Here is a 24,375-nt window from a genome sequence, read left to right on the forward strand (position 1 = left end):
TGGCATGTTGTGGGCCCGAGGCGGCATAGTTTTGTGCCAGGATTAGAAGTTAGGGTTTCATCCTCCGCCACTAGAGCATGGCCGCGCTTACGGTTAGGTTAGCCTAAATTGAAATCTGTTGTGATGCTGGTCACGAACAGAGAGTGGGTACGTTTTGGTATGCTGCCGCGGTAAGCGGCACGTTTGGCATGTGTACTTGGCATGCCCATTTGGCATGTGCGCCTGACATGCTCGTTTTGGAATGTTTAACATGTCGTTAGTATGCTGGCACAGTTTTTTGGGAAGACAACTTAGTATGGCGATCTCTTGACACAATTTCCACCTCTTTTAAAGCTGTGGCAGGTTTGGAGCAACCTGATTGGTCAATAAAAGTAGGGGGCCGTCCTAGTACGGGCATGGAAACCCTTTTGGTGCACGTGGCAGGTTTAATGCGACCTGATTGGTCGATGGGGAATAGGGCCGACAAGTATTGGCCCATCCACAACTCATGGAAGCGTCGTAGGTTCAAAGCGATCTGATTGGTCGAAAAAGGAATTAGGGCCGGTTGGGTAGCATAGGGAGTAGCCAAGTGGCGTCGGCTGGCCTAGAGCATGGCCACGCTTCCCTCGTTGTTGCTCCTACTCTGCGGTTCTGTTTATTCTTTGCTTTCTAACTGAGTATTTTTTGCAAGGGTCTTAACCTTGGTACTTGGAGGTCTGTGCTACTCTGCTGCGAGTGAACACAAATCCGTCATGCTATACCAATATTAAGGGTTCTGCCGTGGAACATAAGCACAAGAAAAGTACTCAGCATGCTCCGACATTTGTGAGTAATGCAGCTAGGAGCTTATACACTCATTAGGCTCTATACTAGTGAACAATTCATCTAGGAGCTTGAGTTTCAATATAATATGAAGAAAGATATAGGCACTCATAAGATTTTGATATATTCTCCAAATTCCTTGCGGAATATAGACATATCAACATCTACTGCATCTGATGCCGGGTTAGGTAGATAGACTTTTACAAATTTATCCCTGAACTAAAAACCACCATCAACATTAAGTCCCCTTCTTAGCTCGTAACAGTGGCATTGTTGCGGGGTAAGCATGAGATGGTGACAGACAAGGATAACAATCAAAAGGGAAAGTCATGAAGAGATTATCAAGGAGAATTTGGCTAACCTTTGGCAGGAGGCATGAGGAATCCGTGATCCTTGTATTGGCGACTTTGCGTAACTCCGGATTGGCCATAAGGTGATGGGCATAGATGGCGCTGCAACTTGGTCCGCGGATCGGTGGATGGCGCTAGCTGTCTAGGTCACGGAACGTATAGAGATAGCGCTTGGCTTCAATACGGGGAATGGTGGAAACTGGCTTCAGTCCGTGGAATGGTGAAAATATGGAGCTGAAACTTTGGCTACCACACGGTGATGAAGGCACTGGAACTTCGTCTACCAAATGGTGATGGTGGCGCTGGAACTTTGGCTACCAAATGGTGATGGTGGCGCTGGAATTTCGGCTACCAAATGGTAATGGTGGCGCTGGAACTTCAACTACCAAATGGTGATGGTGGCGCTGGAACTTTAGCTACCAAATGGTTATGGTGGCGCTGGAACTTTGGCTACCAAATGGTGATGATGGCGATGATGGCTTCAGTTCGTGGAACGGTGGAAATGGCACTTGGAAGGCTTGCTGGCTGGATCACGGAATGCTGAAGTGTTGGAGCTTACTTAACCATAGAGTGCTGGAGCCATGGAGAGTTAGCTTGACCACGGAGTGCTGGAGCCATGGAGAGTTGGATTGACCACGGAATGTTGGTGCCTTGGAGCGTTGTAGGTTGAGCGACTGGTGTTCCTCGTGCTGGCGCACTGCTGGTTCGGTCATGGAGCGGAGATATTGGCACACTACTTGTTCGGCTATGGAGCATGAGCGTGGTGCGCTCTTCCCGTTCATGGAGCAATAAGGAATCCTTATTTTGTTCAAACTCTAGAAACTGCGTTCGTATGAAAAGGGGTATCGACCCTCTTATGTTTTTGTTGTTCGTCCGACTCCGTGCTTTCATCTGCAACATCTGGCTCCTCTTTGTCATTTGTTAGCGGTGGTATAACGAGCATTAATGGCAACAAAGCAATCTCCAATAGTTATAATCAACAACAAGGAAAGCCAGGAGAACTCAAGGTAGGTTCTCTCGCATGTATCCACACAACATTACCATCGATCTTCTCCAGAATGTATAATAAGGTTCTGACTCCAGAAGAACGAGTATCTTACCTCTCCAGTGAATTTCATAATTTACCAAACTCCATTGCGCTCTTGGGATGGATGGATGAGATAATGTCAGGGCTAATCTTGGAGATTGTGGTTGCGTTGTCGGTTCATCCTTGACTTTAGGTTATTTGGTACCTAGAATTTCTGATTGCAATGATGATATGATGTGGATGCTTGTATGGTCGAAATCTTCCGGAGCCATTGGGTGAAATAGATGAGTTGAGAGACGTTCCGTTGCCGATGTGTTGCTATCAAGTCTTTATGGACTTCGTTCCAAGCGGCATCCTTTGAACCATCTTCTGAATCTTGGACTATTGCATGAACGGGATGCGGTGAGCAGTCCTCAGTTATACTTATGTTAGACCTGATGGCCTGGACGGATATGTGAATGTATCTCTGTGGATTGCTTTTGGAGTCTTTGATGGTTTTCAGGATGTACTGCAATGAGCAGTCCCCAGTCACACTTCTCTTTAGTTTCTGAAGTTGTCTTCTCCGAGCAGGCTTGGGATCCGCCGCGGCCTCGTAAAGTGTTGCAAGCGCCTTCTAGACAGAAAGGTGATGATATTCTTATGCTACACCCTTGAAGAGTAGATGACCTTGTCGTGGTTATGACCTTTTGGTTGACCGTGTCTTTTGAGCTTTGACAGTGAATGAATTCTGTGTAGAGCCTCAGTCCCCAAGTATGGTTTACATGTTTCTATCTGGTATGGTCGGTGGGTTGACCATGATAAAGATATCGCCGTCTTGAATTCGTACTAGTGACTTTGTAGTAATTTTTGCTATGGTGAAGCTCTGGCTGGTATCAACAAACGAGCGAGTAAACTGTCCACGACCACGAGCTTTTGGCGGTATGGATTAAAAGGTGCCACGACTACAAACCATGGCTGGCTGCGATCATGATCCTCGATAGGGGGAGTGGCGGCTACGACACGATACTTGGCAGTAAGGAGTGGCTGCTATGTCACGATCCTTGGCAGTAAAGAGTGGAGGCTACGACACAGTCCTTGGCAAGGAGGAGTGGCGGCTACAGGGGAGAATGTTACGACTTCGGCAACGAACGTTGAAGCGGAGCGACTTCTGGATAAAAATGTTGAAGAGGCTCCTTCTGAGTTATGGCCATGTCCGTGTGAGTTTTGGCAAGAACTTCATATCTCTCCATTAAATCGATAATGGTAATGGGAAGGTTGGTTTCTTCTGGCTCCTCCGGCCTCTCGTTCTGACGAAGAAGTGGTGACAGCTCTGGTGATGATTGGAGGCGGTCATGCTCGAAGAAATATTAGGAGTAACGACGGCTCTGACTCTGGTAATAAGAGGAGTCACGTCAATTTTGGCTACGTGATGACTACGCTTGCGGATGGTACATTGGTGTTGGCCATTTCCTTTTTGCTCTTGTCCGATACGGCCATATACTCTATTCGCTTAGGGTCTCTCCACGAAACTGAATTTTCAGGTTGCAAATCCGAGTTTATTGTGTGACGCAATCCTGGCCGCGAGAAGTCCCCAGTCGTCCTTTATTGTTTGTGTAACATCTTTATGCCAATCCGCGAAAAGACGGAGGATCTCCAGTCCCCAGGGGCAATTCCCTTGAATCAATCTTTTCTTGGACGATGTGTTTCAGAGCATTGCATTCACTGGTAGGATGCTTGACGAACCTGTGGTAATGGAAATACTTGGGATATGCCATTTGTTCTTCAGTTGGTAGGCGCCTAACAGGAGGTAGTTTGATGGCATCGTCTTGAATCCATACTTCCAGGAGTTCGATTACTTTCTCGATCGGGAACGGGAAGTTTGGAGAAGCATATCCAGTTTCTTGTTGTTGAACCTTAGCCGCGACCTTCTGGGGTGAAGCCATCTGATGCGCTGGTGCCACACGTTTGGGTTGTTGTTCCGCTGCTGGATTTTTTCTCTTTCTTCCTTCATTAGCGATTGACTGGAGGCTGGATATTTTATTAGAAAGACGCCTACTTTCCTGAACGTCTTTACGAGCTTTTTCATTTTGGAACGGTTCGGATCGATTGAGTAAAGCAGCAACGGATCTCTTAGAAGCTTCTGATGCAATATGGGAATTGATATTTTCCAGGAAGGATGCACATAATGAAATCACCTTTTCATTGCGAGGAGTCTGATGAGAACGTGATAAATCCCACGAGTCTTCTTTCTGATCTTGAGGAAACATCTTTTGATCTTCATGAGCACACAAGTTACCTTGGTGGATACCTTTCCATTCAGCGTGACCATAGGCTTCATCCTCCTCACTAGGAGTAAGAATATGAATCTTGGAAAAAGTACTACCACCATCAGCATTGATCCAAAATGAATGGTTGATAGCTCTTCCCACAGAATGAATACGCGTTGGTTCCTTTCACAGTTGATCCGTGAGCGCTTTCAAAAGCGTAAATACTCTGTCCTGCATCTTGACAATAATAGCTTGATTCTCGACAATATCATTCAGGATTTTCGTCAAATCATGAATAATTGTTAAATATCGAGACTCCATAGCCTCGACAATGGTTTTGAATGAAAAAACGGTTTCAGGGATAACATGTGGAGTATTTTCGGTGCTAGGAGAAGTAAAATTGGGATTGAGGGTTTTTGAAGCATTCCTAAGATCAACCATCTTGAGAAATTTAGGAAATTGAAAAATGGGTTTGAATTTTTCCTAAGACCAATTGGGATGAAAATGAAATTGGGAATTGAATTTGTAACCGAGAGATTTAATCTCCCACTGTGTTCGCCAATTGTTTGTGGGAACAAAATGTTTCTGCTGGTTTTGGTAATTTTGGGTGTGTGGATGAGAAACAAATCTAAACCCTAAACAATGCACTGCATGGGAGTACTTTTGATTCGAGAAATCAATCTGTACAATCCTGGCCTAAACCAAGAAATGGTCGTTCCAGGCTTGCTTCGGTCACAAAGTGAAGGAGAAGGGTTGGTCTTAGGAAGGGAAGCGAAGAAGGTGTTGAGACCAGAATGGTTAATTATGAAGGTGTGTCTGTTTTATGACTTGTATCAAAAAGTTGAACTGGCTTGCAGAATGAAAAGCTATCAGTTCTTTGTTGATTTCTGGATATTGTGTTGTTCTCTGACCAAAACTTGTTCTTTGGTGGAAATAGGTGAAACCTATTTATACAAGTCATAATAAAACGTACCCTGGTCTCATAGGAAGTGGGAACGATTGAGTGATGGAAGAGTGGAGTAACGTATAACCGTCGGAAAACATGCTTTCATGATGAAGGAAGTTGATCCGTTTACACCCGTTACTTCTTGCCACCACTAAATGTTCCATATCCTGACACTTTCTTATAACGGGCGTATTGCACGCCGCACGTTGTAAACAGCCAGACCAACCCTGATGAGTATCCCCCAGTTTTGTGACACGTTTGATGTCTCGAGTGTTTTCGTGGAAAACATGTAGTAGTTTGTTACGTGTGGCAAGTCAAGGTCAAGAGACTTGCCGCAGGAAAAATAGCATGTGGTGCTATTAGGCTTATCTTGGCTGGTCGCCTAAAACTTGCCACAAGCCTGTCAGTTCGGTGGAGAACTTGGACGGCCGAGATCGCATCTCATGAGGAAGGGTAGCCATTGATTATGGCCACATCCTGTTGGCGCCTGATAATGGCGCAGTGGTGCTATTTGCATATGCCAATGGTATAGTAGCGCCTTTAGCGCATGCCAGTGGCACTGTGACATGGCTGGCATGGTGGAACGGCTGGCATAACCTGTGCATGCCAGCAGCACGATGGTGCAAGTAGCGCCTGGCGTAGCCATGGTCACTAGATTTTGGCTTATTGGTGTTAGACTCCAATGTGGTGTGGAAACATCAGTTTTAGTGGACACATCAATCCCAATGCTCTGTGGAACATTAACTGGCTTGGTTGGCTTAACAACATTGCCTAAATTAGGGTTTGGCATGCCTAAACCTTAATTAGCGCATATGGCATGCGGCACGTGGTAGGTGGCCGTTGCATAGCACTTTATACAAACGGTTCCAGAGTCATGCCAGAGGAGCCATAGGCAGGCCACCATGTAGAAATGGTCACAGGAGCAAATATTTCCACGAGTGGTTGTGGTATGACGCCTTTTTTAAGGTTTCCTAAGTCCGAACGGCTTGTGGCATGTTGTGGGACCGATACGGCATAGTTTTGTGCCACGATTAGAAGTTAGGGTTTCATCCACCGCCACTAGAGCATGGCCGCGCTTACGTTTAGGCTAGCCAAAATTGAAGTCTGCTGTGATGCCGGTCACGAACAGAGAGTGGGTACGTTTTGGCATGCTGCCGCAGTAAGTGGCACGATTGGCATGTGTACTTAGCATGCCTGTTTGGCATGTGCGCTTGGAATGCTCGTTTTGGCATGCTTGGCAAGTATGGGCCCAGCCACAACTCATAGAAGCGTGGTAGGTTTAAAGCGATCTGATTGGTCGACAAAGAAATTAGGGCTGGTTGGGTAGCATAGGTCGTGGCCAAGTGGCGTCGGCTGGCCTAGGGCATGGCCACGCTTCCCTCGTTGTTGCTCCTACTCCGCGGTTCTGTTTATTCTTTGCTTTCTGACTGAGTATTTTGTGCAAGGGCCTTAACCTTGGTACTTGGAGGTTTGTGCTACTCTGCTGCGAGTGAACACAAATCCGTCATGCTATACCAATATTAAGGGTTCTGCCGGGGAACATAAGCACAAGAAAAGTACTCAGCAGGCTCCGGTATTTGTGAGTAATGCATCTAGGAGCTTATACACTCATTAGGCTCTATACTAGTGAAAAATTCATCTAGGAGCTTGAGTTTTAATATAATATGGAGAAAGACATAAGCACTCATCAGATTTTGATATATTCTCCAAATTCCCTGCGGAATATAGACATATCAATATCTACTACATCTAATGCCGGGTTAGGTAGATAAACTCTTACAAATTTAGCTCTGAACTAAAAACCACCATCAACAATAAGCTTTCCTTCCTTTGGGGGTTTCCTAGCCCTGCTAAGGGGTAATTATTTTCATGTATCAACATGAACAATGTGATTGGTCGAGGCAATAGATGGGTAACCGGTCATCACAACAACACCCTATTTGCTGAGCTTGTATGAGTTTAGGTTAGTTAATTGAGCCTTCCAAGTTGTGTGGTCGTGATTTATTTGCAATTTACTTTGGCGGGCAAGATCTATTTTCTTAAGAAATTAAACACTTCGACCAGCCTACTTTCACTAACAATTTAAAGCGGAGATTGTAGCTTAGAAACAATGTGATTGGTCGATAGGAAAGAGGAGCGCTTGGAGGCCAATATGGAGCAAGGCCGGTCGGCCATGGAGGGCGTGAGCTAGAGAAAATCGGCCGGCCAAGTGGCGCGTTTTGCCCTTTGCTTATTTTTTCCAACTTTCTTTAGGATTTTACTCCTACTGGCTCCATCATGGGATAATTCCTAGCTTGCCTAGCTTTAGTCTCGACCCATAGGGATCAATATATCGTGCTTGCTCCGTTTTAGGGAAAAAAATCTAATTTTTGTGAGTGGACACAAAATGAGGTTAAAAAATTGAATTTTATTATAGGGCCATAGCCCATGGATGTGCGGTCCATTAGAATACTAGGGTTTTCCCCTTTTCTTGTATAAATAGAATGTTATACCTATGTAATTGGGTTCCCCTATCTGGTTAATAGAAAGCTGTTCTCTCTTCCCTTTTTCTCTCTTTCTTATTATTACTCCAATACGTTATCAAGCACGATGCTTTAGCCTACCGATTTTCAATTTTACTTTTGGATTTATCATTTTTCAAAGATCTCTGGAACCGGTGTTGCACTTCAATTTTTTCCCTCTCCGAGTTTAATTAGATGCGTCCTTAAATTAATCATCAATCAACCCTATTACGATCTCGGGAAGTTGGTTTTTTTTTGTTTCTTAATAATTAACTGCACTAGGATCGAGGTATACCTAAATCTTTCCTATTTCTCTTTTCCCTTTTTGTCTTTAACGGAAAAAGAAATATTTAATCTATAGATTGATTGTCTCCTAGTGCTTTTGATGCATATGATTGAATTTCTTTTCATCTAACACGTTGTTTTTCTCATGTGCATATAAAGTATACTTCTTATTGGTTTGTTTTCTTTAGATCTTTGATAGAAAATGATGTCATCTTTAATCTATGTGTGTTGTGTGTGAACGATTATTATATTATTGATACATGGTAGCCTGGTATTTTTTTTTTAAATAAATTAAAAATTTATGCCTTTGTTGATGGGGTAAAACTATTTGCTGGTTTTTCAGGAAGTGGAGAGATGACCGTGCGGACGGAGCCTCCTCAACCGAGCAAACTGCCTAACCTCAAACAAATGCACCACACGGGAGTGCTTTGAGTTAGAGAGATCAATTTGTAGGACTCCGGCCTAAACAATAAATGGTCGTTCCAGAGTCAATTCGGTCACAAAGAGGGAAAAGGGTTGATCTATACGAGGGAAGCTGAGAAATGTATGAGATCAATGATTATCAAGGATTGTGAATGTGTTGTGGGTATCTGCAAATGAAGAATAAGTTTGAACTATGCTCAATTGAGAGAGATTGTTTCTCACACGATGATTATTGGTTAGAAAATGGATGTTGTCTATTCGACCAATGTTGTGTTCAATCGTGAATTCAGAAACTTATTTATATTGCTAGAATGTGGACACATTGATCTCCAGTAAGTGTGACGGTTTCTCGAGTGAAAGAGTGGAAAATCGTGGTTTAACCAGTTCCAGGTAGTGCAGAGACTTGGTTGATTATCCACCCACTAATTTGCTAACTCCCTCCACTGCTTGCACGACTTACTCATATTTCTCATCGTGGATGAACACACGTGCCGTATGCCGCCAGACCAAAACCCTAATTAATATCCCCCATGATGTGACGTGATTGATGTCTCACCAACTTGGAGTCTGCAAGGCAGACGTATATTTGATTAGTCAGTCGTTGACTTGATTAGACGATGAGTCTAAGTATTGTTCAGTTGAGCATTATTGCCGAATTCTCTAGGATTCATGGATTGAACATGTCTGCTGGGACATATAGTTTTTGAATGAATGACGTTGATAATTGATTCAACATAACGAATATTGATCGTCTGAGCAAATATTGTTCGTATGAGCAAATATTGGTCGTATGATGAATTGTTGAATATTGATAGTTGAACCAATATTCGAGCATCTGAGCAAATATTGCTCATTTGATGAATTACTGAATATTGATAGTTGAATCAATATTCGAGCATCTGAGCAAATATTGCTCACTGAATATTGATAGTTGAATCACTGAATATTGATAGTTGAATCAATATTCGAGCATCTGAGCAAATATTGATCATTTGATGAATTACTGAATATTGATAGTTGAATCAATATTCGAGCATATGAGCAAATATTGCTCATTCGATGAATTACTGAATATTGATAGTTGAATCAATATGCGAGCATCTGAGCAAATATTGCTCATTTGATGAATTACTGAATATTGATAGTTGAATCAATATTCGAGCATCTGAGCAAATATTGCTCATTCGATGAATTACTGGCAGCATGACCAAATAAAATATTAATTAAAATATTGGTAGCTGGACCGAATATTATATAATTAATCCATTGACCGAATATTAATAGTGTTTAAACTTTCTCAGAATTATGATTTGCAGAGCATTCATTCGAAACCCTAATGTAGGATCCAAATATCGCACAATAATAAGATCTCGCGAGAATGTAGGGAAGCTTGCGAGAGAACGTAGCATGTGTGCAAATTAAGATCCAACGTGAGCCTGCGAGAACATCGCACGGTGATTCCGAAATTAGGGGAAATGTTAGCTGTATCCCACCACATATGAGCTGTCATCCACTATGTAAATATCTATATAAAGAGAAAGGTAGGAGAGAGAAAAGAAACTGGTATTATTAATATCTTTTTATTCTTCCACAAAAACCAGAGAGAGAGAGAGCTCCAAATACTCATTAATGGAGTCTCAATTGTAATCCATATGTAATTACAAACAATCATAGTGAAACCTAACTCTGTGGATGTAGATCAAATTGATTGAACCACGTAAATCTTGTGTCTTATTTTCTATTTTCATTATTTTTATCTTTATTTTCATATCAAATAAATTTAGATCTAGAAATCATAGTCATGATAATACAAGGGGTGTGTTGTAGGATTTCCTGCAACTACACCTAATTTTGATCAATTGTTAATCAATTTATAGTTTACTGAAAATAAGTCACTGAGTGAAGGAGGGACCGACTACATGGGATGATGGATGACCATGTAGCCCCCAGGTGCTCGAGTGAGCATGCACCAAAGTCCTTTGTTGACCAGTTGGTGAAAGGATGATCAAATGCTGGTTTAATCATTTATTAAAATAGTGCTTGTCTGAGCGTTAGGTAATAAAACCTAGTTATGGAGAGATGAGGGACCGACCAAGGGGTCATGGGACCGGCCCTTGGTGGTCGTGGGACCAGCTTATGGTCGATTGAGCAAATCCCAAGTTGGTTGGAGAGAGTATGGACCCAATATGAACTGTTGAGAGATAATTACGTCAAAATTATGAAAGAGTGTGGGACCGACTCCTTGCAAGCCTAAGGGCCTACCTTGGTCGGTCAAGGTGGCATTCCCGTGTCACCATAATGCCCGTGTCTCAGTCTTGAGAATTTGGTATTTTCTGATGCGCGTTTGAGCAATATTTTGGATTTTCAGAAGAGTTTGATCTTGACTGAAACTCTCGATTTTTCTCAAATGAGCAAGTAGAACTTTGCTCGTGCAACCAATATTTTGAGAATATTAAAATAATATTTTGACGTGAGAAGCTTAGCCGGTCATGTGACCATTTGACTTTTTGGATTTTTCATGGTTTGAGCAATATTTGAGAAAATATTGAAAAACTAGGGTTTTCATTCAAACGATGGAGTTTCATGAGATGAAGGAAATAATAATATGAGAAAATAAGGGATTGCAAGTCGTGGGACCGGCCACAGCTAGGAATGGCCGTCCGTCTAGGTGGCCCGGTCCCGTGATACCTTTCCCTATTTTTTACTATTTTTTCGTCGTTTAATGGAAAGTATGGAGAAACTAAGAGTTTTGCTTAAACGAGGGACTTTGCTCAAATGAAGGATTCTTCATGAGATGAGGGAAAAATAACAAAATAATATAAAATAATTTAAAGTGGTGCGGGACCGGCCACGACGGCATGACCGGCCGGCCAGTGGGCCCGGTCCCCTTAGGCGCCTCTTTATTATTTTATTGATATTATTTTCCTCCCCATTTTGCACAGGTTTCCTCGTTTGTCCATATTTTCGAATGCTCGATCGTGCTTTCGGGTGCTCGTTTGTGCATTATTTACTAAGTACACTCGCACCATTTTCTCTGGGCTTACTCGATGATGGCCCAGATGCCCGATCAGTGAATATTTATTACTAATTCATGAAATTCAGCTGAGAATGATTCATGAAACAGAGTAATAAAAATTATTTAAGTATTTATTACTAATTCATGAAATTCAACTGAGAATAATTCATGAAACAAAGTAATAAAATAAGTTGAGTATCTATTACTAATCCATGGAATCCAGCTAAGGATCAGCCATGAAACGGAGTAATGAGATGGGATATATTATTTTCTACGAATTCAGTTGATGAGTGACACGCTAGAATTAACCTAATCGCAGAATCGAGATATGAGATAATTGAAGCATCATATTCGTTTTGAGGGGGGTGTATAGAGGTGATGATGAAATGTGTAAAGCATCGAAAGCTCAATTGAGATTCCTTTCGAGAAACATGTTCATCATAGCTATGAGAGCAATGCTTGGTCAGCCAGAGATCGTGAAATGGTTCACGGATCATAAAATATGAATCGTCACATGCATTCCTGAAGCCGGGCCAGAAACATGCAGTATCATGATTTTATGATTTTATCCCTTACCAAAAATCCAACATCAACATTAAGTCCCTTGCTTAGTGAGCGACAGTCATGTTCCGTAGTAAGCAATGGATGGTGATTTTCCAGTAGACGAGATAAGTAGTTGAACTTAGTCGTACAAAGGCATTTTCAGAATCCCCGATTTGCTCCAATGATGTCATGTACGAGCAAATGCCCAGATAAGGATCATGTCAGTGTGATAGAGTGTCATCTCGTGAGTATGGAGAGACAAGGCACTTCTGATTTGGACGGTCGGACGTCCAATTTTGGTCGGTTTAGCGTTTACGGTCCCGGGCCTAAATTACGAAATCCTTGTTTGATTAGGTTTTTGGAAATAAAATTGATATAAAAGGGAAGAAGCCCTATTTTTTTTTTAATTTCTCTTCCAGCTGAATGAAAACCTCCTTCATCTCTTCACGTCCGAGCAGTAGGGAGGAAATTTCTGCCGGAGCCAACACCGCCGATCACCGTCCAGTGAACTTCCGGCCAACTCCGGCCGGCCAAGGTAAGTGCGTTTTTTTTTACTTTACGGGAGTTGTTCATGATTTGATCATGCTATAAAGTTTATATACATGCATATGTAGGCGTGAGTTTTTGTATGAAACCCTTGTTTTGGGAACGGACGTTCGTTCGTTCATTCAGTAGTTTAAGAAACGAGCTATAATCCCCAACTTATGAGAGATTTTTTTTTTTTTTTGAAATAGACCTGTGTCTAATGATAACATTTCGTTTATGAGTTTTCACGAAAACAAAATTTATTTGGAATATATAGACCTTTACAAAAATAGAAAAAGACCCGTTTGATAGACGAACGCTCATTCGAGCGAAAATATTTCTCTTTAAAAAAAAAATTAGGTGAGTTATTAACTCAGAATTTATTTTTATTTTCACGTGACTTATTCACGAAATTTGAGTATTTTGTAAAATCAAATTTTGATTTTGAGCAATTGCTAAAAGAAACAATTATTGATGAAATAATGTGTTCATGGATTTTGTGATTTAATAGCGTATGTCCGAAAATCAAAGAATGTTCACTCGGTGGAAATTGGTCACACGGTGAAAACTATGTGAATTGCTCACATGATGGAAATTTCATGAATTGCTCACAGTTTTATGAAAATCAAAATATGATTTTGAATAATGAGTTTTGCTCACCCTTGCAGGTTTGAAGGAACGAACAAATCCTCAAAATTTTGCATTGTAATCACTACAGCTAGTGAAATTGTAAAAAGTAAGAGTTGGAATATTACCATTTTTGTTGCGTGTTTGATATTGGTATATCCATGACTCCATGTTTCTGGCTCCAGATGATGGTGATTCCCAGTAATGACTACTCTTCTAGCTCTTCTGAGGAATATTCCAAGACTTCCGAGCCAAAGATGAAGATTTATGCAATAGAGGCACATGCCAAAGTGGATAGGTCATTGAAAAATGTTGAAAGGGTAATAAACGGTATGTCTCTCGATCATCTGAGAACTGTCCATGATGGATTTTTAAAGAGAGAAGCCGAAGATGAAAACTTTTCATCTTATCAACAAAAACGTCGCCGACTTCAACAGAAAAGGCTAGCAGCTGAGGATGAAATTCGGTCTCGTGCTGATGGTGTAGCTTCACGTTATGATGCGAAAGAAGTTGAATCTGTCTGGGAACCTGTTGAGCGCGAGGTTAAGCCATATCCACCTAGTATGAGGGTTTGGCGATTGTCTAGAGATGATTTCCGAGCCGAATGTGAAGAAGACGGCTACTTGGATGCAATGTACGATGATCCTGAAGATCACTTGGAGGAAGCAGTTCATTTCTGGAATGAACTCTGGTTTGTGATGAAGATTTTGATGTTTTTACGTCTGTTGTTGCTGCTGATGATGGAGAGGATGAAGATGAGTTTTTGTTGCTGATGAAGAAGATGAAGATGACGGAGTTCATTTCAGGAATGAAATCTGGTTTGTGATGAAGATTTTGATGTTTTTTCTTGATGAAGATAGATTTATGTTTTTCTTCATCGTTGTTGCTGCTATTGTTGAAGATGATGAATTTGATGAAGTTCATTCTTGAAATGTTTTCTTTTGAAGATGATGATGAAAACGATGAAGACTATGATAGATTTATGTTGAAGATGACGATGAAGACGATATATCTTGATTTTTTGGTGTTTGCTACTCGTGTTGAAGATCTTGAATTTGATGTTATTGTTGATGATGAAGAAGAAGAAAACGATGACGATGATTTCATGGATCTGTTGCTGCTGCTGTTTGAAGACAACGAAGATGATGCTACTGCAGTTCATTTCTACGAATGAACTCTGATTTTTATGGATTTTTTTGTATGTGTTCATGTAAAGAATGAACTCTGTTTTTTTAGGTTTTTATATGGAGTTCATTTCTGGAATGAACTCTGTTTTTTTAGGTGATTATACGGAGTTCATTTCTGGAATGAACTCTGTTTTTTAGGTGATTATATGGAGTTCATTTCTGGGAATGAACTCTGGTTTTTTAGGTTTTTTATATGGAGTTCATTTCTGGAATGAACACTGGTTTTTTTATGTTTTATATGGAGTTCATTTCTGGAATGAACTCTGGTTTTTTTATGTTTTATATGGAGTTCATTTCTGGAATGAACTCTGTTTTCTTAGGTTTTTATATGGAGTTCATTTCTGGAATGAACTCTGGTTTTCTTAGCTTTTTATATGGAGTTCATTTCTGGAATGAACTCTGGTTTTTAGGTGATTTCTGAAAAATAAGTAGAAATTAACAGTAGTTCATTTTGACGAATGAACTGCTACAAAAAATAAGTAAAAATTAACCCGGAAGGGTACTTTTGTCCATTTAATATTTTTAAATAATTATGGACCAAACAGTAAAGGCGTTTGACCAAAGAACTAAACTGACATGGGCCCATCTAAAAAAGGACCAAACGATTATTTTCTCATTATTAAATTAATATAAGTTTCTTTGAATGCTTTATGTGCTATGTTCCCCTGGCTGAACCCTTAACGTTGATATGGAATGAAATTTGAGTTCACTTGCAGCAGAGTAGAACAAATTTCCAAGTATCAAGGTTAAGGTCCTTGCATAAAACTACTCAATCGGAAAGCATACTGCTCTCTGGCAATAAAACTTAGAGAACTCTGTGTCAACACATAGAATTCAATAATTTTGTGATAGTTCACAAGATTCAGATATTACCCTGACTAATTTTCAAAAATTAGGGTTTTACGCCCTGCGCAGTATATCAGACCTCGCCTGTCGGAATTAAGCCTTGATGAACTAGGCAATTAATCCGCCATGGATTAGTAGGTGCAAAATCCTACCCACAATCAGAAAACAAGGAATAAAAGGAGCCGCGGAATAGGATCAGCAACAAAGGAAGGCGTGGCCATGCCATAGGCCAACCGACGCCACTTGCAAGTTGCCACGCCCCATGTTGCTCGAACCGGCCCCTATTTCCTGTCGACCAATCAGGTCGCCTTAAACCCGCCACACACACACACCAGAAGTGTGGCCACGTCCATGCTTGGACGACCCCCTCTTTTAATCTACTAATCAGGTCGCTCTAAACCTGCCACAGTATCAAAAAAGGAAAAGTTGCGCCAGAAGGTCACAATGCCAAATTGGCTTTCCAAAAGCCGCGCCAACATGCTAATTGGCATGCCAAACATGCTAAACGTTCCATTACGCTCCGGCGTGTTAGTGGCATGCCAAACATGCCATGCCACGCCAATACACTAATTGGCATGCCAAATGTGCCACTTTGCCGCAATAGCATGCCAAACATGCCAAACGTGCCACCTCGAAAGGATGCAGCTACATCTCCTACGCAACATCAAGAAACTGAAGAATCTGTCGTAGATTTCCCATTCCCAATCAAGGAAGTAATTGAGCTCTTGGAGGCATGGATCCAAGATGGTGCTATCAAGCTGCCTCCTATCAGGCACCCGCTAACGAAAGAGTATATAGAAAATCCCAAGTATTGCCGCTACCACAAGTTCTTCCATCACCCGACCAATGAATGCAATAGGTTAAAACGTATTTTCAAGGAAAAGGTGGAGGCAGTAGAACTTCAACTGGGCAATGAGGGAGTTCACAGAGATCCTCTTCCAGTCAGAAGATGCATGCTCTCTGGGGACTCTGTTCACAAAACCGTGCAGTCCATGATGCATATTGTGTGTGAAATCCTATATCTCTCCAAGGAGCAGCGTCAAGACATGTTTACATCCCTTAATCGTGTTGTGTCGGGCAAGAGGATCTTTGCTTATGAGGAAGCCACTCTGAAATCCCAACCTCTCTTAGGAAGCGTTGTTGGAAAGTGCAACTGGGGACTTCTGACCACGGCTTACCTAAAGAATGATGCGTTCGATAGCACACTGATTGATGTAGCCTATGACTTCAATATTGTTACTTTCCAGACTCTGAGATCTGCAGGGGTTTCAAAGAAAGAGGCTACTCACTCCCCTGTTGTGGTCAAAAACCTAGAAGGAGAAGCAATGAACGCTTACGACTACATCAATCTCGAGATCAAGGTGGGATATTCTTTAACACACGGTAAATTCCACATTGTGAAAGAATGCCCAAATTATGACATGATTCTGGGGCGCTCGTGGGTGCATAACAATAAAGCAAAATTAGGAGTATCCCCTCTGTCGGTGTTAATACCCGAAATAATTTTCGGTAAGCCATCCAACCCTGAAGATTACATGTTGCCGTATCAACAACTTACCAATGTAACTCAATTACCTGGAGAGAGCATGTCGACGTATATACGCATATTTCGGACACAACTAAGTCTCATTGAACAACCCTTTCTGCGACCGGCCACTTCTCCTCTCGCCCAGGCCTGGGGACTAGATCCAATTATCAACCCGGGCGTCATTGGAAGGTGTAAATAGGATGCTGGCCCCTTCAAGTGTTTCATCAAAAGTTTGGAAGTTTTCTTAGTCAACAATAATGGATCCAAGAATCAAATAGCGGCGCAACATCAAAACCCATTCCAAATTGGAGACATGGTAGTGAAAGTTTCCGCTCACCCTCTTTCGTATGATTCCACAGACGAACCATACTTAGTAGCAGAAGTTATTTAGGGAGGCTAATGCAAGCTCATCAACGTTGACAAGTTAGAAGGTGTGGTAATACATGCCCGGTGGCTCAAGCCCTTCAAAGCCTAAGGTTTCACGCCGCCTCTAGCCTCAAAATTCTTCCCAGTATTTCCTTCAACAATTTCCCTTTTCATTCAGTATCTGTAATTCCTCCAAGATGATTGCACTGATTGCATTCATAACTAGGGTTTCGATTATAATTAAACGCATTATTTCAAAATAAGTTTTCCTGAATTATCTCAAAGGAAAAGTACCCAGCAAATCCAAACCCCCGCAAAGTCATTACCCATCAATTAAAAACCATAAAAAATCAAACCGTGTGAAAAATATCTTGTTCAAAAAAGAATACTGAAGAGGGGAATTTGCAAGGAAGAAGATCATCAAGTGGCGGCACGGATACCTTCCTTCAAGAACATCTGGCTTTAACTTTCGCCTGACAAGGTTTATCTACTTCTCACGACGTGTTTACCAGCTTGTGGCAGCTCACGCTTTTACATACCCAGGCGACATGTCACGTCCTGTGTAATTTGTAAGGGAAAATCCAATAAGAGGTTGGTTAAAATCCTTAACTATTGCTACTGTTTTCCCTCGTTTTGATTTACTGTTGCCAACGTCATGCGAGGCGTTGCTATGGAAGTAGCTAGAGAATGTGACACGCCTACTAGCATTATTGCTGCGGTATTTATGTGATTTTGCTTTTCGTCCGCTGAATCGCTCTGTAAGAATGGAAGAACTCGTTTTTCGCAAAAGGGGTTTTGGGATTCTTTCGGGAGATTTTATTCATTCATCCAATTAAAGATACGAAATTATCAAGACAACATAAATGAAAGAATATTACTCGGAGAAGCATGGATCTAGTCACATGAAGAAAAAAACACGAAGTATCAAAGGCATCTACAAGCTACGAAAAGATTATTTTTCTACGGAAGGAAATAACAGAATGAAAACTAGTTATGTTTTTCTACGAAAGGAAATAACAGAATGAAAACTAGTTATCAATGTCAACGCCTGCTCCAGCGTCTTCTCCAAAGCCCCTCCAGCGGCTGCCTCAACATTCTCTCCAGCGACGGCCTCAGCAAAGTCCTCTCCAGCGGCGGCCTCGGAAAAGCCCTCTCCAGCGGCTACCTCAACATTCTCTCCAGCGACGGCCTCAGCAAAGCCCTATTCAGCGGCTGCCTCAGCATCCTCTCCGACAGTAGTTTCAGCATTTCCAGAAGCCATTTCAGTCTCTTTCTTGTGGGCCGCACCGACATCCTTCTCAGAAACTGCTCCAACAGCCTCTTGAGGATACTCTGGTTCATCAACATCAGAGTTGAGGATTACAATACCGTCGTGAACAGGGTAATTGAACTTGCTCTCGGCGTAGATGAGTGAGAGGCATACCTTGTATAATCCGACCAGCCTCACAGAACAAAGTATCGATTTTGTCTAAAATCTTCTCAGATGCAGAAACCCTGGGTTTGTCAACTTCAAAACTTTTCTCCGAATAATTGGAAGAATAACCATTAGGAGTTCCCATCATATACTGCAAGAATATATGGAGCAATACCTGAAAAGAGATGAACACAATCATGTGGAGATCGATATGAAAAGAAAAGCTCGAAATGCTCTATTATATCACACAAACTGATGAAACCTGAAAAGAAAAACTCTCTACCTACCGTACATGAAGGCTCTAGATATGGGATATCAGTTGATTAGATACATATCTATCTGGGATGATTCATTATCTATCTGGGATGATTCACTCACCTGGGCTGCTGATGGAAAGAAGCTCGTCGCTACATAAGCAAGGCCAATAGGATAAGGAATAAAGGTGGGCAACGTCTTTTATGTGCATATCACTTTTGGAAGTCGGGTAGAAGAAGGATTATTTTTGGTCGGTGTCAATGTTCCATGGCACCAATCTCAGCAGCCGAGCCAGAAGTACGCTATAGCAAAGCTAGAGGTACGCCAAGTGCCAGCACCCTGTGTCCAGACCGCTAATACAAAGATCATGGACTACTCATGCTTCTTACCAAGGTCAGTTGAACTTTTCTCGAAAATCTCTTCATTTCATGCCTTCTGATTTCTTATCCTTGTCAGTCACCATCTCATGCTTACCCCGCAACAATGCCACTGTTACGAGCTAAGCAGGGGACTTAATGTTGATGGTGGTTTTTAGTTCAGGGCTAAGTCTGTTTTTAATATGCCGTCACTCTGCGAAGAAACTGATCCATGTAAAATGATGAGTGTTCAACCTCTTCACTGGCGCATTTATTGAGCAACTCAATATTTTCTTATGAAATTTATCCGGAATGGTGCATGTAGCAACAATCCCAGATATTCTGTAAATTTCGGCACTTTGCCTGTATTATTAAATTAATATGAGTTTCTTTGAATGCTTTCTGTGCTATGTTCCCCTGGTTGAACCCTTAATGTTGATATGACATGACAATTTGAGTTCACTCGCAGCAGAGTAGCACAAATTTCCAAGTATCAAGTTTAAGGTCCTTGCATAAAAGTACTCAATCGGAAAGCATACTGCTCTCTGGTAATAAAACTTAGAGAACTTTGTGTCAACACAAAGAATTCAATCAATTTTGTGATAATTCACAAGATTCATATATTACCCTGACTAATTTGCAAAAATTATGGTTTTGCGCCCTGCGCAGTATATCAGACCTCGCATGTCGAAATTAAGCCTAGATGAACTAGGCAATTAAGCCGCTATGGATTAGTAGGTGCAAAATCCTACCCACAATCATAAAACAAGTAATAAAAGAAGCCGCGGAATAGGAGCAGCAACAAAGGAAGGCGTGGCCATGCCATAGGCCAGCCGGCGCCACTTGCAAGTGGCCACGCCCCATGCTGCTCGAACCGGCCCCTATTTCCTGTCGACCAATCAGGTCTCCTTAAACCCGCCACACACACATGAGTTGTGGCTGAGCCCATACTTGCCGGCCCTATTTCCTATCGACCAATCGGGTCGCTTTAAATCTGCCACACACACACCAGAAGTGTGGCCACGCCCATGCTTGGTCGGCCCCCTCTTTTAATCGACCAATCAAGTTGCTCTAAACCTGCCACGGTATCAAAAGAGAAAAAGTTGCGCCAGAAAGTCACAATGCCAAATTGGCTTTCCAAAATCCGCGCCAACATGCCAAACGTGCCATTCTGCTCCGGCGTGCTAGTGGCATGCCAAACATGCCATGCCGCGCCAATACACTAATTGGCATGCCAAACATGCCAAATGTGCCACTTTGCCGCAGTAGCATGCCGAACATGCCAAACATGCCAAATGTGCCACTTTGCCGCAGAAGCATGCCAATCGTGCCAACATGCCATAAATAGTGCGCCTATGTGCTAACCCGCCTTCTGTTCGTGGCCAACGCCATAACAAGCTTTAATTAGGGTTTCCTAATCAGAAACACGACATTTTTCTTTAGTGGCATTAGTTGAAACCCTAATTTCCAGTTGTGACCCAAAGTACGCCACTTTACCCCCACAACATTCCACGAGCCATGTGGGACCCGACAAACCCTAAGAATAGCGCCATTCACAACAACCTTTGCTCCTGTGGCCGTTTACACATTACAGCCTTGCTATAGATCCTTTGTCATGGCTATGGCACCGTTTGCACAAAAACGCCACCAAATCGCGGCCATGCCACACACTAATTAGGGTTTCGATATGCCAAACCCTAATTTGGCTAAAGTTGCCACGCCAACCAAGTCAAGTAATTTTCCTAAGGCCTTAAAGTTTAATATAGCAATAGGACCAATGTTGACAGAGCCATATTTGGGTCTAACACCAATATGCCAAAATATCTGCCATGGCTACCCCAGGCGCCATCATGCCACGGCTACGCCAGGCGCCACTACGCCACTACGCCACTGGCAAGCCGCTATAAGCCACTACACCACTGGCATGTGTCAATGACGCCACTGTGCTACCATCAGGCGCCAACAAAATGTTGCCATAATCAATGGCCACCCTTTCTCATGAGTTACGATCTCAGCCGTCCAAATTCGCCACAGAATTGACAGGCCTGTGGCAAGTTTTTGGCGACCAACTAAGACAAGCTAAATAGCATCAGGTGCTATTCTCCTGTGGCAAGTCTCCTGACTTTGACTTGCCACACATAACAACCTGCTACATGTTTTCCATGAAAATACTCGAGACATCAAACATGTCACAAACTGGGGATGCTCATCAGGGTGTTGGTCTGGCGGTTTACAGCGTGCGGCGTGCAACACGCCCATTATAAAAAAGTGTCAGAAAGCAGGGCATTTAGTGGCAGTAAGAAGTAGTGGGTGTAAACTAACCAGTTTCCTCCATGATGGGAACGTGGTCTCTGGCATTTACACATAATCCCACTTCTCCATTTACTCAATCCTCCAGCTTTCTACGAGATCAGGGTGCGTTCAATATGACTTGTATAAATAGGTTCTACTTATTTCGACCAAACAACAAGTTTTGGTTAACAACAACACAGTATCCAGAAAAACACAAAAGAACTGATAGCTTTCATTCTGCAAGCCAGTTCCAAATTCTGATACAAGTCATAAAATAACCACACCTTCAGAATTAACCATTCTGGTCTCAACACCTTCTTCGCTTCCCTCCCTAAGACCAACCCTTCTCCTTCATTTTGTGACCGAAGCAAGACTGGAACGGCCATTTCTTGGTTTAGGCCAGGATTGTACAGATTGATCTCTCGAATCTAAAGTACTCATGTGCAGTACATTTTTTTTAGGTTTATATTTGTTTCTCACCCACACACCCAAATTTACCAAAACCAGCAGAAACAGTTTTTACCCTCAAACACTAATAAACTCCTTTGTCTGTTAGATCAATCTAAATACTGATTACCGAAATAATCAAGTTCTGGATTCGAAATCAATCAATATAGATCTCAAAGAGAAACTATAAAATGATATCGATCTCACACAACTAATGAATCAAGTCTATCAAACATAAACCTATTCTAGTTGGATCCAACCGATCAAGATTTGTGCACCAAATCCACAAGATACGAAAACTAATAAGAATTATTTTTCTTCTTAAAATCTTCTATTGCCTTCAAATACCTGCATAAAAACACTTGAATACTCTTGTGATCAATCACGCACATAATAAAGTATGTTAACAATGGATTATCACATGATGTCTTTAGATCCGAAGATGGTTCTAAATATCCCGTCGATACTTTGATCTAGTTTGAGTGAGACTTATATCAGAAGAGAAGGTTCTCAGGAATAAACAAACTAGGTGTAATCAAAGTTACAACGACCGTTAGTCAATCAAATCAATAATCGAAAACTAATAACACTGCAATTATCTAATTTCCCACCAACGGTACTCGTAGAGATTCTTGATCCCACATAAGTCTTTAAACGAGCAGTCGTAAGAGATTCCGCCTAATTAGGGTACTTTCCTCTCCGAATAGACGGCTCCACCAGAAACTACAAGAAATGAAGTTTGCAAGAAATTCTAACTCAAGTATTTATAGACCAAGGTTGTTGGACAACAAGGAAATTCCAAAACCGAAAATATTCTCAAGATATGCATTAAAGTACCTAAATTCGATTTTCCTATTTCCAATTAATGTTAACCAACATTTCTGAAAACTCTCATAGAAAATCTTCTATTATTAGTCTAGCACATTAACTAAAAATATTTTCCAGAGGATATGCTTTACTTGCTGGTAATTAAAACATATATGATAAAAATCATAATTAAATGCTTTTCACTTTTTCGGACCAAGGATCACCTTGAGTATCAATGAATATCTTTGGAAAATAAATCATATGAGTTATTTACATGTTCAAATATGTCGACATCTGGAAGCTTCTCAACATGACAAACCCAAAACCCTAATTCACACACACCATGAAGAAATATGTGGTTATTGGTTTTGTATATGAAACCAATTAAACCATCACTCCAAAATATGTTGTGACTGGTTATAACATGATTCCCAATACAGGTTGTAATCGGTTACTCCTTGATCCATAAAGTAGCTTGTGACCGGGTACACATTGCTTCCCGAGTTAGCTTGTGATGGGTTACACCTTGCTTCCCAAAGGTATCTTGTGGTCGATTACAACTAACTTCCCAATTTATCTTGTGACCGGTTATACCTTGGTTCCCAAAGTAACTTGTGACCAGTTACAACTTGCATTCCAGTATAGCTTTTGATCGGTTATACCTTTATTTCCAATGTAGCTCATGACCAATTACAACTAGCTATATTATATAGGATATTACCGGTTATACCTCAAGTCTCAACAAGGTTAAGATAGGTTCTACCATAGTCATCTTCCATTGGTCATCCAAAAGATATTCAATGAATAGAAAGAACAATCATGATCTCCCTTTCGATTATGAAATCAATTTCATACATCTACTTCCTTAAACTCATGTAAATATATATAGTTTTCTAGGATCAAATCACACCTATATGATGCACACATAATCAAATAACTATATACAATAGATTATGTCGATGTCGTATTTACGAAGTTCCAAAAGATAAGTATTTATACTTCGTAATATGTTTTCCTTGACACTTTGATCATACTATTATGACCAAGTCTCACCACTAGAGTATTATATGCAATATATACAGCTTCACATGGTATGTTTTCAATATAGCATGACTTGAAAGATACATTAGGAATGGAAACAAGATCAAGTCAACATTAGTAACCTCAAGTGGAAGGATGATGTCGTCATTGTAGTCGTTACTTCTTCTCATTCTTCAGGTCTTCGGAGTAATACTTGTATGTCTCAACATTTCTAGACTTTCTAGTCTAACCTAAACGAAGTTGACTCTAGTATTTAATCAAGCGACTCTATATGAGTTTTGATATTAAAATATGACAACCAAACTTGATATACCAACGCTTGGTGGGTTCAACCGAGCTATGATCTAAAAATATCCCCTTTTGTCAATTTCAGTGACAAAACTCTTATTACATATGGAGCTAAACGAATTGCAAAATAACTCATTCTTCATACACTTGATTCCAAGTTTCAACAACACAATAACATGCATATATTCAATAAATAAATTCCGCTATTGACATTTGAATAATAAAAGCTTTTACTCTCCCTAAAGGAAAGCTAGGTAA

The sequence above is a fragment of the Papaver somniferum genome, chromosome 3 (assembly GCF_003573695.1).
Source record: "Papaver somniferum cultivar HN1 chromosome 3, ASM357369v1, whole genome shotgun sequence".
NCBI lineage: Eukaryota > Viridiplantae > Streptophyta > Magnoliopsida > Ranunculales > Papaveraceae > Papaver > Papaver somniferum.